At 40.8% G+C, this 16,316-nt stretch overlaps 1 long non-coding RNA gene across 1 annotated transcript; it reads right to left on the reverse strand.

Annotated features, from left to right (window-relative positions):
- Positions 1-1,158: 1,158 nt before the first annotated feature.
- Positions 1,159-12,989, reverse strand: LOC120047836. The gene is made up of 3 exons (XR_005476937.1): positions 12,963-12,989; positions 5,851-5,973; positions 1,159-3,213 (listed from the first exon to the last, which is right to left on the reverse strand). It is a non-coding gene; the product is annotated as an uncharacterized LOC120047836 (long non-coding RNA).
- Between the last annotated feature and the right edge of the window lie 3,327 nt (positions 12,990-16,316).

A 16,316-nucleotide genomic window follows, 5' to 3' on the forward strand; every position in this document is an offset into this window, starting at 1 on the left:
TATCTTCTTTAGTCATGTCTCAGGTCTGTTATTTTGCTAATAATAATGACATCATACATATGATGTTAGTCTGATCTGTAGTACAACATCTCATGATGAAGTTAATGTAGAGTGAGGGCGAGGAGTGTTCAGAGAATGGACTTAATGTCTCTACTCCAGATGACATGACTTAATATGTCTCTACTCCAGATGACATGACTTAATATGGCTCTACTCCAGATGACATGACTTAATATGTCTCTACTCCAGATGACATGACTTAATATGTCTCTACTCCAGATGACATGACTTAATATGGCTCTACTCCAGATGACATGACTTAATATGTCTCTACTCCAGATGACATGACTTAATATGTCTCTACTCCAGATGACATGACTTAATATGTCTCTACTCCAGATGACATGACTTAATATGTCTCTACTCCAGATGACATGACTTAATATGGCTCTACTCCAGATGACATGACTTAATATGTCTCTACTCCAGATGACATGACTTAATATGGCTCTACTCCAGATGACATGACATTTCAACAGTCAGCAGAGTGGAACTACAATGACTTCCAATTCTACGGGTGGAACGTTCCCACAGAAATGCAGCAAATCTAACAAATTACAACATACGATTGTATAAAAATAAAATATACATTGTGTCAGTTTTATGCAACATATTTTCATGTTGTTTTGCTTGGAATGTTCCAGGCCGATTGAGTAAGGAGAGCAAGTAACTAAATCATCGTCTCTGAAGAAAGGAGATTGACCTCAGACTAGTCAGTGGTGGTTTGTTGTCATGAGGAAGTAGGAACCGGAACACCGTGGTTGTCATGAGGAAGTAGGAACCGGAACACCGTGGTTGTCATGAGGAAGTAGGAACCGGAACACCGTGGCTGTCATGAGGAAGTAGGAACCGGAACACCGTGGTTGTCATGAGGAAGTAGGAACTGGAACACCGTGGTTGTCATGAGGAAGTAGGAACCGGAACACCGTGGTTGTCATGAGGAAGTAGGAACTGGAACACCGTGGTTGTCATGAGGAAGTAGGAACTGGAACACCGTGGCTGTCATGAGGAAGTAGGAACCGGAACACCGTGGTTGTCATGAGGAAGTAGGAACTGGAACACCGTGGTTGTCATGAGGAAGTAGGAACTGGAACACCGTGGTTGCTAAAGTAACTTTACTGGTTGTTGCATTGATCACACATCATCTTTCATGACAGGAAAATGTCTGACCTAGTCCAATAATACCAGTTCTAAAGACTTCTATTTATCAATGGCCTTCATCTTAGTTGTCATGGTAGTGATGAGACCATTGATAAAGAACATATTGACGGCCACCCTATTCCCTGTGTAGTGCACTACTTTTGATGATAGCCCTATGGGCCCTGATCTACAAGTCATGCACTACAATGGCAATAGGGTAACATTTGGGATATAGCCCTTATAACTAAACAGTTCCCTCCCTTCCCACAGAAACCCTGTAACAACATCAAATGGATAATACCGATTGTTACAATCAATTACAATCAAAAGAATACACACGTTTACATTCAGTAAAACAGAAGAAACTAAGAAAATACTATTACTTTTCTCTTTTTGGCAACAAAATAAAGACGTCCAAATCCTTTGAACGTTTTCAGAAAGTAGATCAAACCAAAAACAACTTCATAAATGGATTTGACACAAGGACATTGAACAGATAGCACGGTCAGTCACAATGGATTCAGGAAACATTCTATAAAAAGGAGAGAGGGCGGGGCAAGGCAGTAAGCATTGACCACGTTGTAGTTCTAGAACCAAGACCAGTTCAAGAACCAAGACCAGTTCTAGAACCAAGACCAGTTCAAGAACCAAGACCAGTTCTAGAACCAAGACCAGTTCAAGAACCAAGACCAGTTCTAGAACCAAGACCAGTTCTAGAACCAAGACCAGTTCTAGAACCAAGACCAGTTCAAGAACCAAGACCAGTTCAAGAACCAAGACCAGTTCTAGAACCAAGACCAGTTCTAGAACCAAGACCAGTTCTAGAACCAAGACCAGTTCTAGAACCGGTCCATTATTCAGTCAATACGGTAATAGATTCAGCATTATGAAATGACAATAAGAAAAGCCTGGTTCAGTCAACACTGAAATGAAAAACCAAACGATCCAGAAATCTGAAAACACTTGATTTGGGAGACATACTGTATGACATGGGCTTTAAAAAAGACCTAAGGCACAATTGATTCATTATATTTCCAATGGCTTGATGTGACAGTATGATTCATTCCACAATTCAATCATAAATACAGTATGTTATGTTACAGTGTGGTATTTTACACCTGAAAGAGACAGTTTATATTCACTTCATGTCACAAAGTACAAAATATTATGTAAAAAAAAAAAACATTTGAAAGTAACAGGAGAGAAAATTTGATGACAAATTAATTAATTCTACCACCCTATTTAATTCATAGTGCACTATTTGAGGCTCCAAAAGTAGTGCACTATTTGAAGCTCCAAAAGAAGTGCACTATTTATGAGGCTCCAAAAGAAGTGCACTATAAAGGGTAAAATGGTGCCATTTGGACATGCCCAAGTGATTGCACAGGTTCATATGAAAAACAATCAGTTAACCATCCATCCTGTTGTCATATGGGGAAATATACTGCCAGTCTCTGGGTGCATCTCAATAGTCTAGAGTCGCTTCCTCGCCTCGTCTCCTTTCCTTCCTCTGCTCTGACAGATGAAGGAATGTAAGGCTCAGTGGGTAGAGCATGGCACTTGGGTTCGATTCCCGCTGGGGCCACCCATAAAGAAAAATGTGTAACATGACTAAGTCGCTTAGGAAACAACCGGCAGCTAAATGGTATTATTAAAGCAGGTGAAGGAGAGGAAGCAGGTGAAGGAGAGGAAGCAGGTGAAGGAGAGGAAGCAGGTGAAGGAGAGGAATCAGGTGAAGGAGAGGAAGCAGGTGAAGGAGAGGAAGCAGGTGAAGGAGAGGAAGCAGGTGAAGGAGAGGAATCCTGTAGATGATTGAAATACACCCTTCCGATGTTATAAATATGTTTTATGAGGGGCGTAGTGATACGTAGTGATGGGTCCTCAGGACAGCGTAGTGATATGTCCTCAGGACATCTTTCCTATCTGGATCTTCTTCCAGGCTTCGGAGGCTGTGAATATACAGGAGTCTATGATGCCTGCTACCGTGAACGTCCCCCCGATGATAGCACAGATCTGGAGGGGAGAGGGAAGACCGGGGTCAGGGGTTAGGGTTGTTGTGGTTGAGGGTTGAACCAGGATGTGGACATGAAGCTAGGGTTAGGGTTGAACCAGGATGTGGACATGAAGCTAGGGTTAGGGTTGTGGTTGAACCAGGATGTAGACATGAAGCTAGGGTTAGGGTTGAGGGTTGAACCAGGATGTAGACATGAAGCTAGGGTTGTGGTTGAACCAGGATGTAGACATGAAGCTAGGGTTAGGGTTGTGGTTGAACCAGGATGTAGACATGAAGCTAGGGTTAGGGTTGAGGGTTGAACCAGGATGTAGACATGAAGCTAGGGTTAGGGTTGAGGGTTGAACCAGGATGTAGACATGAAGCTAGGGTTAGGGTTGTGGTTGAGGGTTGAACCAGGATGTGGACATGAAGCTAGGGTTGTGGTTGAGGGTTGAACCAGGATGTGGACATGAAGCTAGGGTTAGGGTTGTGGTTGAGGGTTGAACCAGGATGTGGACATGAAGCTAGGGTTAGGGTCGTGGTTGAGGGTTGAACCAGGATGTAGACATGAAGCTAGGGTTAGGGTTGAGGGTTGAACCAGGATGTAGACATGAAGCTAGGGTTAGGGTTGAGGGTTGAACCAGGATGTAGACATGAAGCTAGGGTTGTGGTTGAGGGTTGAACCAGGATGTGGACATGAAGCTAGGGTTAGGGTCGTGGTTGAGGGTTGAACCAGGATGTAGACATGAAGCTAGGGTTAGGGTTGAGGGTTGAACCAGGATGTAGACATGAAGCTAGGGTTAGGGTTGAGGGTTGAACCAGGATGTAGACATGAAGCTAGGGTTAGGGTCGTGGTTGAGGGTTGAACCAGGATGTGGACATGAAGCTAGGGTTGTGGTTGAGGGTTGAACCAGGATGTGGACATGAAGCTAGGGTTGTGGTTGAGGGTTGAACCAGGATGTGGACATGAAGCTAGGGTTAGGGTTGTGGTTGAGGGTTGAACCAGGATGTGGACATGAAGCTAGGGTTAGGGTTGAGGGTTGAACCAGGATGTAGACATGAAGCTAGGGTTAGGGTTGAGGGTTGAACCAGGATGTAGACATGAAGCTAGGGTTAGGGTTGAGGGTTGAACCAGGATGTAGACATGAAGCTAGGGTTAGGGTTGAGGGTTGAACCAGGATGTAGACATGAAGCTAGGGTTAGGGTTGAGGGTTGAACCAGGATGTGGACATGAAGCTAGGGTTAGGGTTGAGGGTTGAACCAGGATGTAGACATGAAGCTAGGGTTGGGGTCGTGGGTTGAACCAGGATGTAGACATGAAGCTAGGTTTAGGGTTGAGGGTTGAACCAGGATGTAGACATGAAGCTAGGGTTAGGGTTGAGGGTTGAACCAGGATGTAGACATGAAGCTAGGGTTAGGGTTGTGGTTGAGGGTTGAACCAGGATGTGGACATGAAGCTAGGGTTAGGGTTGTGGTTGAGGGTTGAACCAGGATGTAGACATGAAGCTAGGGTTGTGGTTGAGGGTTGAACCAGGATGTAGACATGAAGCTAGGGTTGTGGTTGAGGGTTGAACCAGGATGTAGACATGAAGCTAGGGTTAGGGTTGAGGGTTGAACCAGGATGTGGACATGAAGCTAGGGTTAGGGTTGTGGTTGAGGGTTGAACCAGGATGTAGACATGAAGCTAGGGTTAGGGTCGTGGTTGAGGGTTGAACCAGGATGTAGACATGAAGCTAGGGTTAGGGTCGTGGTTGAGGGTTGAACCAGGATGTAGACATGAAGCTAGGGTTAGGGTTGAGGGTTGAACCAGGATGTGGACATGAAGCTAGGGTTAGGGTTGAGGGTTGAACCAGGATGTAGACATGAAGCTAGGGTTAGGGTTGAGGGTTGAACCAGGATGTAGACATGAAGCTAGGGTTAGGATCGAGGGTTGAACCAGGATGTGGACATGAAGCTAGGGTTAGGGTCGAGGGTTGAACCAGGATGTAGACATGAAGCTAGGGTTGAGGGTTGAACCAGGATGTAGACATGAAGCTAGGGTTAGGGTTGAACCAGGATGTAGACATGAAGCTAGGGTTAGGGTTGAGGGTTGAACCAGGATGTAGACATGAAGCTAGGGTTAGGGTTGAGGGTTGAACCAGGATGTAGACATGAAGCTAGGGTTAGGGTTGTGGGTTGAACCAGGATGTAGACATGAAGCTAGGGTTGTGGTTGAGGGTTGAACCAGGATGTAGACATGAAGCTAGGGTTAGGGTTGAGGGTTGAACCAGGATGTAGACATGAAGCTAGGGTTAGGGTTGAGGGTTGAACCAGGATGTAGACATGAAGCTAGGGTTGGGTTGTGGTTGAGGGTTGAACCAGGATGTAGACATGAAGCTAGGGTTAGGGTTGAGGGTTGAGGGTTGAACCAGGATGTAGACATGAAGCTAGGGTTAGGGTTGAACCAGGATGTAGACATGAAGCTAGGGTTAGGGTTGAGGGTTGAACCAGGATGTAGACATGAAGCTAGGGTTAGGGTTGTGGTTGAGGGTTGAACCAGGATGTAGACATGAAGCTAGGGTTAGGGTCGTGGGTTGAACCAGGATGTAGACATGAAGCTAGGGTTAGGTTTGTGGTTAGCGGTTAGGGGTTAGGGGTTAGCGGTTAGGGTAACATACCGTAGTTATGAACCGGTAGAGGGGTTGTCTCTTCTCTGTGTACTTGACTGTGATTGGACTGAGGTCATAACGGTACCAGATAGCTGGGATAATCCTTCCTGTGTGGCTATAGGCTACATACTCCTGCAGGGGCGGGACAAAGAGACATAACATATGTTTATTGATTGGTTCCATTTAAGAATGATGGAGGCCACTGTGTTCTTGGGGACGTTCAATGCTGCAGACATTTTTTGGTACCCTTCCACAGATCTGTACCTCGACACAATCCTGTCTCGGAGCTCTACGGACAATTCCTTCGACCTCATGGCTTGGTTTTTGCTCTGACATGCACTGTCAACTGTGTGTCCTGAAATAGACAGGTGTGTGCCTTTCCAGGTGTGTGCCTTTTTCATGTCCAATCAATTGAATTTCGAAAAACCTGTTTTTGTTTGTCATTATGGGGTATTTTGTGTAAACTATTTAATACATTAAAAATAAGGCTGCAAATGAAGTCAAGGGGTCTGAATACTTTCCGAATGCTCTGTATAGTTGTGCGGTTGTGGATGGGTTATTGCCACTAGGGGGGTGCCATTTCGACATAGCACAAATTCGTATCCAAATTAAACTGCCTCGTACTCAATTCTTGCTCGTACAATATGCATATTATTATTACTATTGGATAGAAAACACTCTAGTTTCTAAAACCGTTTGAATTATGTCTGTGGGTGAAACAGAACTCTTTCTGCAGCGAAATCCATGACAGGAACTGCGAAGGTCTGAAAACGAAGCTCTGTTCTCAGATCAGTTTAAAGCTCTGTATGTATCCTATGGGTCGACATGAACTGCACCCGCCTTCCCCTGGATGTCAGTAACCAATGAGAAGTGGAATGGAGTGTCTACGTAGTTCTCAGAGTTTATAAAAGGCCAAGGAACGAGGGGAGCTCTCTTTTCGACGTTCGTCTTTACGCAAAGCAGGACCTCAGGATGGCATTTTGAAACGCTCAGTTATCGACCTTAGATATATCCGTCTGTAATTTAATTCGATATGGGTGTTAGAAACATCATAACGAAGTTATTTTAAACCGAGTTATATCAGTTTATGCGAGTATATTGCTATTTTCGGAATTTCCTTAGTATTGAGTTTTGAGGATTTGGGCATGTTGAAGCCACATAGCTATTGGTAGCTGCTAATTCCGAAGTTGAAGACGACGTTTTACAACCAAGCAGCGATTCTTTTGGACAAAGGACCACTTGGCCAAGATTCTGATGGAAGCTCGTCCAAAAGTAAGAGCTATTTATGATGTTATTCCGTATTTATGTGGAAAAATGTAAACGGATTTGTCCGCCATTATTGCGGCACTAGTCTGGCTGTAACGCACACTGTATGTCTAGTAACGTTAATTTTAAAAATCTAACTCAGCGGTTGCATTAATAACTAATGCATCTTTCATTTGATGTCCAACCTGTATTTTTTAGTCAAGTTTACGATTATTTATTGATTAGATTAGGTGCCTTTCCAAGATGGCGCCGGCCAGAATGCATGACCTGTTGCCACTGATCACATTGTATAACCACGATTTGTGCTGCTAAATATGCACATTTTCGAACAAAACCTATATGGATTGTGTAATATGATGTTACAGGACTGTCATCTGAAGAATTCTGAGAAGGTTAGTGAAAAATTAATTTATTTTGGTGGTGAATACGTTATCGCTATGTTTGGCTGGAATCAATGCTGTTGTCTGGTTTGCTATTGTGGTAAGCTAATATAACGATATATTGTGTTTTCGCTGTAAAACACTTAGAAAATCTGAAATATTGTCTTGATTCACAAGATCTGTGTCTTTCAATTGCTGTACGCTGTGTATTTTTAAGAAATGTTTTATGATGAGTAATTAGCTAATACACGATGGTCTCTGTAGTTATTCTAGTCATTTTAGTGAGAGTTGTGATGGGGGCTGCAATTGTAAACTATGATTTATACCTGAAATATGCACATTTTTCTAACAAAACCTATGCTATACAATAAATATTATAGTCCATACCTTGTTGACTACAGTATACTGGTAGGGTTATAGTACATACCTTGTTGACTACAGTATACTGGTAGGGTTATAGTCCATACCTTGTTGACTACTGTATACTGGTAGGGTTATAGTACATACCTTGTTGACTACAGTAAACTAGTATACTGGTAGGGTTATAGTCCATACCTTGTTGACTACAGTAAACTAGTATACTGGTAGGGTTATAGTACATACCTTGTTGACTACAGTAAACTAGTATACTGGTAGGGTTATAGTACATACCTTGTTGACTACAGTATACTGGTAGGGTTATAGTACATACCTTGTTGACTACAGTAAACTAGTATACTGGTAGGGTTATAGTACATACCTTGTTGACTACAGTATACTGGTAGGGTTATAGTACATACCTTGTTGACTACAGTAAACTAGTATACTGGTAGGGTTATAGTACATACCTTGTTGACTACAGTATACTGGTAGGGTTATAGTACATACCTTGTTGACTACAGTATACTGGTAGGGTTATAGTCCATACCTTGTTGACTACAGTATACTGGTAGGGTTATAGTACATACCTTGTTGACTACAGTATACTGGTAGGGTTATAGTACATACCTTGTTGACTACAGTAAACTAGTATACTGGTAGGGTTATAGTCCATACCTTCTTGACTACAGTAAACTAGTATACTGGTAGGGTTATAGTACATACCTTGTTGACTACAGTAAACTAGTATACTGGTAGGGTTATAGTACATACCTTGTTGACTACAGTAAACTAGTATACTGGTAGGGTTATAGTACATACCTTGTTGACTACAGTATACTGGTAGGGTTATAGTACATACCTTGTTGACTACAGTATACTGGTAGGGTTATAGTACATACCTTGTTGACTACAGTGAACTAGTATACTGGTAGGGTTATAGTCCATACCTTGTTGACTACAGTAAACTAGTATACTGGTAGGGTTATAGTACATACCTTGTTGACTACAGTAAACTAGTATACTGGTAGGGTTATAGTACATACCTTGTTGACTACAGTATACTGGTAGGGTTATAGTACATACCTTGTTGACTACAGTATACTGGTAGGGTTATAGTACATACCTTGTTGGCTACAGTATACTGGTAGGGTTATAGTCCATACCTTGTTGACTACAGTATACTGGTAGGGTTATAGTCCATACCTTGTTGACTACAGTATACTGGTAGGGTTATAGTCCATACCTTGTTGACTACAGTATACTGGTAGGGTTATAGTCCATACCTTGTTGACTACAGTATACTGGTAGGGTTATAGTCCATACCTTGTTGACTACAGTATACTGGTAGGGTTATAGTCCATACCTTGTTGACTACAGTATACTGGTAGGGTTATAGTCCATACCTTGTTGACTACAGTATACTGGTAGGGTTATAGTCCATACCTTGTTGACTACAGTATACTGGTAGGGTTATAGTCCATACCTTGTTGACTACAGTATACTGGTAGGGTTATAGTCCATACCTTGTTGACTACAGTATACTGGTAGGGTTATAGTCCATACCTTGTTGACTACAGTATACTGGTAGGGTTATAGTCCATACCTTGTTGACTACAGTATACTGGTAGGGTTATAGAACATACCTTGTTGACTACAGTATACTGGTAGGGTTATAGTACATACCTTGTTGACTACAGTATACTGGTAGGGTTATAGTCCATACCTTGTTGGCTACAGTAAACTAGTATATTGGTAGGGATATAGTAAATACCTTGTTGACTACAGTATACTGGTAGGGTTATAGTCCATACCTTGTTGACTACAGTAAACTAGTAGGGTTATAGTACATACCTTGTTGACTACAGTATACTGGTAGGGTTATAGTACATACCTTGTTGACTACAGTAAACTAGTATACTGGTAGGGTTATAGTACATACCTTGTTGACTACAGTATACTGGTAGGGTTATAGTCCATACCTTGTTGACTACAGTATACTGGTAGGGTTATAGTCCATACCTTGTTGACTACAGTATACTGGTAGGGTTATAGTACATACCTTGTTGACTACAGTATACTGGTAGGGTTATAGTCCATACCTTGTTGACTACAGTATACTGGTAGGGTTATAGTCCATACCTTGTTGACTACAGTATACTGGTAGGGTTATAGAACATACCTTGTTGACTACAGTATACTGGTAGGGTTATAGTACATACCTTGTTGACTACAGTATACTGGTAGGGTTATAGTCCATACCTTGTTGGCTACAGTAAACTAGTATATTGGTAGGGATATAGTAAATACCTTGTTGACTACAGTATACTGGTAGGGTTATAGTCCATACCTTGTTGACTACAGTAAACTAGTAGGGTTATAGTCCATACCTTGTTGACTACAGTATACTGGTAGGGTTATAGTCCATACCTTGTTGACTACAGTATACTAGTAGGGTTATAGTACATACCTTGTTGACTACAGTAAACTAGTATACTGGTAGGGTTATAGTCCATACCTTGTTGACTACAGTAAACTAGTATACTGGTAGGGTTATAGTACATACCTTGTTGACTACAGTAAACTAGTATACTGGTAGGGTTATAGTACATACCTTGTTGACTACAGTATACTGGTAGGGTTATAGTACATACCTTGTTGACTACAGTATACTGGTAGGGTTATAGTCCATACCTTGTTGGCTACAGTAAACTAGTATATTGGTAGGGATATAGTAAATACCTTGTTGACTACAGTATACTGGTAGGGTTATAGTCCATACCTTGTTGACTACAGTAAACTAGTAGGGTTATAGTCCATACCTTGTTGACTACAGTATACTGGTAGGGTTATAGTCCATACCTTGTTGACTACAGTATACTAGTAGGGTTATAGTACATACCTTGTTGACTACAGTAAACTAGTATACTGGTAGGGTTATAGTCCATACCTTGTTGACTACAGTAAACTAGTATACTGGTAGGGTTATAGTACATACCTTGTTGACTACAGTAAACTAGTATACTGGTAGGGTTATAGTACATACCTTGTTGACTACAGTATACTGGTAGGGTTATAGTACATACCTTGTTGACTACAGTATACTGGTAGGGTTATAGTACATACCTTGTTGACTACAGTAAACTAGTATACTGGTAGGGTTATAGTCCATACCTTGTTGACTACAGTAAACTAGTATACTGGTAGGGTTATAGTACATACCTTGTTGACTACAGTAAACTAGTATACTGGTAGGGTTATAGTACATACCTTGTTGACTACAGTATACTGGTAGGGATATAGTCCATACCTTGTTGACTACAGTATACTGGTAGGGTTATAGAACATACCTTGTTGACTACAGTATACTGGTAGGGTTATAGAACATACCTTGTTGACAACAGTATACTGGTAGGGTTATAGTACATACCTTGTTGACTACAGTATACTGGTAGGGTTATAGTACATACCTTGTAGACTACAGTAAACTAGTATACTGGTAGGGTTATAGTACATACCTTGTTGACTACAGTATACTGGTAGGGTTATAGTCCATACCTTGTTGACTACAGTAAACTAGTATACTGGTAGGGTTATAGAACATACCTTGTTGACTACAGTATACTGGTAAGGTTATAGTACATACCTTGTTGACTACAGTATACTGGTAGGGTTATAGAACATACCTTGTTGACTACAGTATACTGGTAGGGTTATAGAACATACCTTGTTGACTACAGTATACTGGTAGGGTTATAGTACATACCTTGTTGACTACAGTATACTGGTAGGGTTATAGTACATACCTTGTTGACTACAGTATACTGGTAGGGTTATAGTCCATACCTTGTTGACTACAGTAAACTAGTATACTGGTAGGGTTATAGTACATACCTTGTTGACTACAGTATACTGGTAGGGTTATAGTCCATACCTTGTTGACTACAGTATACTGGTAGGGTTATAGTACATACCTTGTTGACTACAGTATACTGGTAGGGTTATAGAACATACCTTGTTGACTACAGTATACTGGTAGGATTATAGTGCATACCTTGTTGACTACAGTATACTGGTAGGGTTATAGTACATACCTTGTTGACTACAGTATACTGGTAGGGTTATAGTACATACCTTGTTGACTACAGTATACTGGTAGGGTTATAGTACATACCTTGTTGACTACAGTATACTGGTAGGGTTATAGAACATACCTTGTTGACTAAAGTATACTGGTAGGGTTATAGTACATACCTTGTTGACTACAGTATACTGGTAGGGTTATAGTACATACCTTGTTGACTACAGTATACTGGTAGGGTTATAGTCCATACCTTGTTGACTACAGTAAACTAGTATACTGGTAGGGTTATAGTACATACCTTGTTGACTACAGTATACTGGTAGGGTTATAGTCCATACCTTGTTGACTACAGTAAACTAGTATACTGGTAGGGTTATAGAACATACCTTGTTGACTACAGTATACTGGTAGGGTTATAGTACATACCTTGTTGACTACAGTATACTGGTAGGGTTATAGAACATACCTTGTTGACTACAGTATACTGGTAGGGTTATAGAACATACCTTGTTGACTACAGTATACTGGTAGGGTTATAGTACATACCTTGTTGACTACAGTATACTGGTAGGGTTATAGTCCATACCTTGTTGACTACAGTAAACTAGTATACTGGTAGGGTTATAGTACATACCTTGTTGACTACAGTATACTGGTAGGGTTATAGTCCATACCTTGTTGACTACAGTATACTGGTAGGGTTATAGTACATACCTTGTTGACTACAGTATACTGGTAGGGTTATAGAACATACCTTGTTGACTACAGTATACTGGTAGGGTTATAGTACATACCTTGTTGACTACAGTATACTGGTAGGGTTATAGTACATACCTTGTTGACTACAGTATACTGGTAGGGTTATAGTACATACCTTGTTGACTACAGTATACTGGTAGGGTTATAGTACATACCTTGTTGACTACAGTATACTGGTAGGGTTATAGAACATACCTTGTTGACTACAGTATACTGGTAGGGTTATAGTACATACCTTGTTGACTACAGTATACTGGTAGGGTTATAGAACATACCTTGTTGGCTACTGTATACTGGTAGGGTTATAGTACATACCTTGTTGACTACAGTATACTGGTAGGGTTATAGTACATACCTTGTTGACTACAGTATACTGGTAGGGTTATAGTACATACCTTGTTGACTACAGTATACTGGTAGGGTTATAGTCCATACCTTGTTGACTACAGTATACTGGTAGGGTTATAGTACATACCTTGTTGACTACAGTATACTGGTAGGGTTATAGTACATACCTTGTTGACTACAGTATACTGGTAGGGTTATAGTACATACCTTGTTGACTACAGTATACTGGTAGGGTTATAGTACATACCTTGTTGACTACAGTATACTGGTAGGGTTATAGAACATACCTTGTTGACTACAGTATACTGGTAGGGTTATAGTACATACCTTGTTGACTACAGTATACTGGTAGGGTTATAGTACATACCTTGTTGACTACAGTATACTGGTAGGGTTATAGTCCATACCTTGTTGACTACAGTAAACTAGTATACTGGTAGGGTTATAGTCCATACCTTGTTGACTACAGTATACTGGTAGGGTTATAGTCCATACCTTGTTGACTACAGTATACTGGTAGGGTTATAGTCCATACCTTGTTGACTACAGTATACTGGTAGGGTTATAGTACATACCTTGTTGACTACAGTATACTGGTAGGGTTATAGTCCATACCTTGTTGACTACAGTATACTGGTAGGGTTATAGTCCATACCTTGTTGACTACTGTATACTGGTAGGGTTATAGTACATACCTTGTTGACTACAGTATACTGGTAGGGTTATAGTACATACCTTGTTGACTACAGTATACTGGTAGGGTTATAGTCCATACCTTGTTGACTACAGTATACTGGTAGGGTTATAATCCATACCTTGTTGACTACAGTATACTGGTAGGGTTATAGTACATACCTTGTTGACTACAGTATACTGGCAGGGTTATAGTCCATACCTTGTTGACTACAGTAAACTAGTATACTGGCAGGGTTATAGTCCATACCTTGTTGACTACAGTAAACTAGTATACTGGTAGGGTTATAGTACATACCTTGTTGACTACAGTATACTGGTAGGGTTATAGTCCATACCTTGTTGACTACAGTATACTGGTAGGGTTATAGTCCATACCTTGTTGACTACAGTATACTGGTAGGGTTATAGTCCATACCTTGTTGACTACAGTATACTGGTAGGGTTATAGTACATACCTTGTTGAATACAGTATACTGGTAGGGTTATAGTCCATACCTTGTTGACTACAGTATACTGGTAGGGTTATAGTACATACCTTGTTGACTAGTACTAGTATACTGGTAGGGTTATAGTCCATACCTTGTTGACTACAGTATACTGGTAGGGTTATAGTCCATACCTTGTTGACTACAGTATACTGGTAGGGTTATAGTCCATACCTTGTTGACTACAGTATACTGGTAGGGTTATAGTCCATACCTTGTTGACTACAGTATACTGGTAGGGTTATAGTCCATACCTTGTTGACTACAGTATACTGGTAGGGTTATAGGTCCATACCTTGTTGACTACAGTATACTGGTAGGGTTATAGTCCATACCTTGTTGACTACAGTAAAAACTAGTATACTGGTAGGGTTATAGTCCATACCTTGTTGACTACAGTATACTGGTAGGGTTATAGTACATACCTTAGTTGACTACAGTATACTGGTAGGGTTATAGTACATACCTTGTTGGCTACAGTATACTGGTAGGGTTATAGTCCATACCTTGTTGACTACAGTATACTGGTAGGGTTATAGTCCATACCTTGTTGACTACAGTATACTGGTAGGGTTATAGTCCATACCTTGTTGACTACAGTATACTGTAGGGTTATAGTCCATACCTTGTTGACTACAGTATACTGGTAGGGTTCCATACATTGTTGACTACAGTCTACTGGTCAGGGTTATAGTCCATACCTTGTTGACTACAGTATACTGGTAGGGTTATAGTCCATACCTGTGTGACTACAGTATAACTGGTAGGGTTATAGTCCTACCTTGTTGACTACAGTAAGACTGGTAGGTTATGTACCATACCTTGTTGACTACATATAACTGGTAGGGTATATAGTACTATCCTTGTTGACTACAGTTATACTGTAGGGTTATAGTACATACCTTGTTGGACTAAAGTAAACAGTATAGCTGGTATGGTGTTATAGTCCGATACCTTGTTGACTAAATAAACTAGTTATACTGGTAGGGTTATAAGTCCATACCTTGTTGACTACCAGTCATAACTGGTAGGGTTATAAGTACATTACCTTGTTGACTACAGTATACTGGTAGGGTTATAGTCCATACCTTGTTGACTACATGTATACTGGTAGGGTTATAGTCATAACCGTGTTGACTACAGTATAATGGTAGGGGTTATAGTCCATAACTTGTTGACTATAGTATACTGGTAGGGTTATAGTCCAGACCTTGTTGACTACAGTAAACTAGTATACTGGGTAGGGTTTAGTCCCATACTTGTTGACTACAGTATACTGGTAGGGTTTATAGTACATACCTTGTTGACTACAGTATACTGGTAGGGTTATAGTACATACCTTGTTGGCTACAGTATACTGGTAGGGTTATAGTCCATACCTTGTTGACTACAGTAGACTGGTAGGGTTATAGTCCATACCTTGTTGACTACAGTATACTGGTAGGGTTATAGTCCATACCTTGTTGACTACAGTATAACTGTAGGGTTATAGTCCATACCTTGTTGACTACAGTATACTGGTAGGGTTATAGTCCATACCTGTTGACTACAGTATACTGGGGGTTATAGTCCATACCTTTTTGACTACAGTAAACTAGTATACTGGTAGGTTTAGTCAATACCTTGTTGACTACACGTATACTGGTAGGGTTATAGTACATACCTTGTTGACTACAGTATACTGGTAGGTTTATACATACCTTGTTGACTACACAGTATACTGGTAGGGTTATAGTCCATACCTTGTTGACTACAGTATACTGGTAGGGTTATAGTCCTACCTTGTTGACTACAGTATACTGGTAGGGTGTATAGTCCATACCTTGTTGACTACAGTATACGTGGTAGGGTTATAGTCCCATACCTTGTTGACTACAGTATACTGGTAGGGTTATAGTCCATACTTGTTGACTACAGTATACTGGTAGGGTTATAGTCCATACCTTGTTGACTACAGTAAACTGGTAGGGGTTATAGTCCATACCTTGTTGACTACAGTATACTGGTAGGGTTTATAGTCCATACCTTGTTGACTACGTATACTGGAGGGTTATAGTCCATACCTTGTTGACTACAGTATACTGGTAGGGTTATAGTCCC

This window comes from Salvelinus namaycush, chromosome 5 (genome assembly GCF_016432855.1).
Source record: "Salvelinus namaycush isolate Seneca chromosome 5, SaNama_1.0, whole genome shotgun sequence".
NCBI classification, from domain to species: Eukaryota; Metazoa; Chordata; class Actinopteri; order Salmoniformes; family Salmonidae; genus Salvelinus; species Salvelinus namaycush.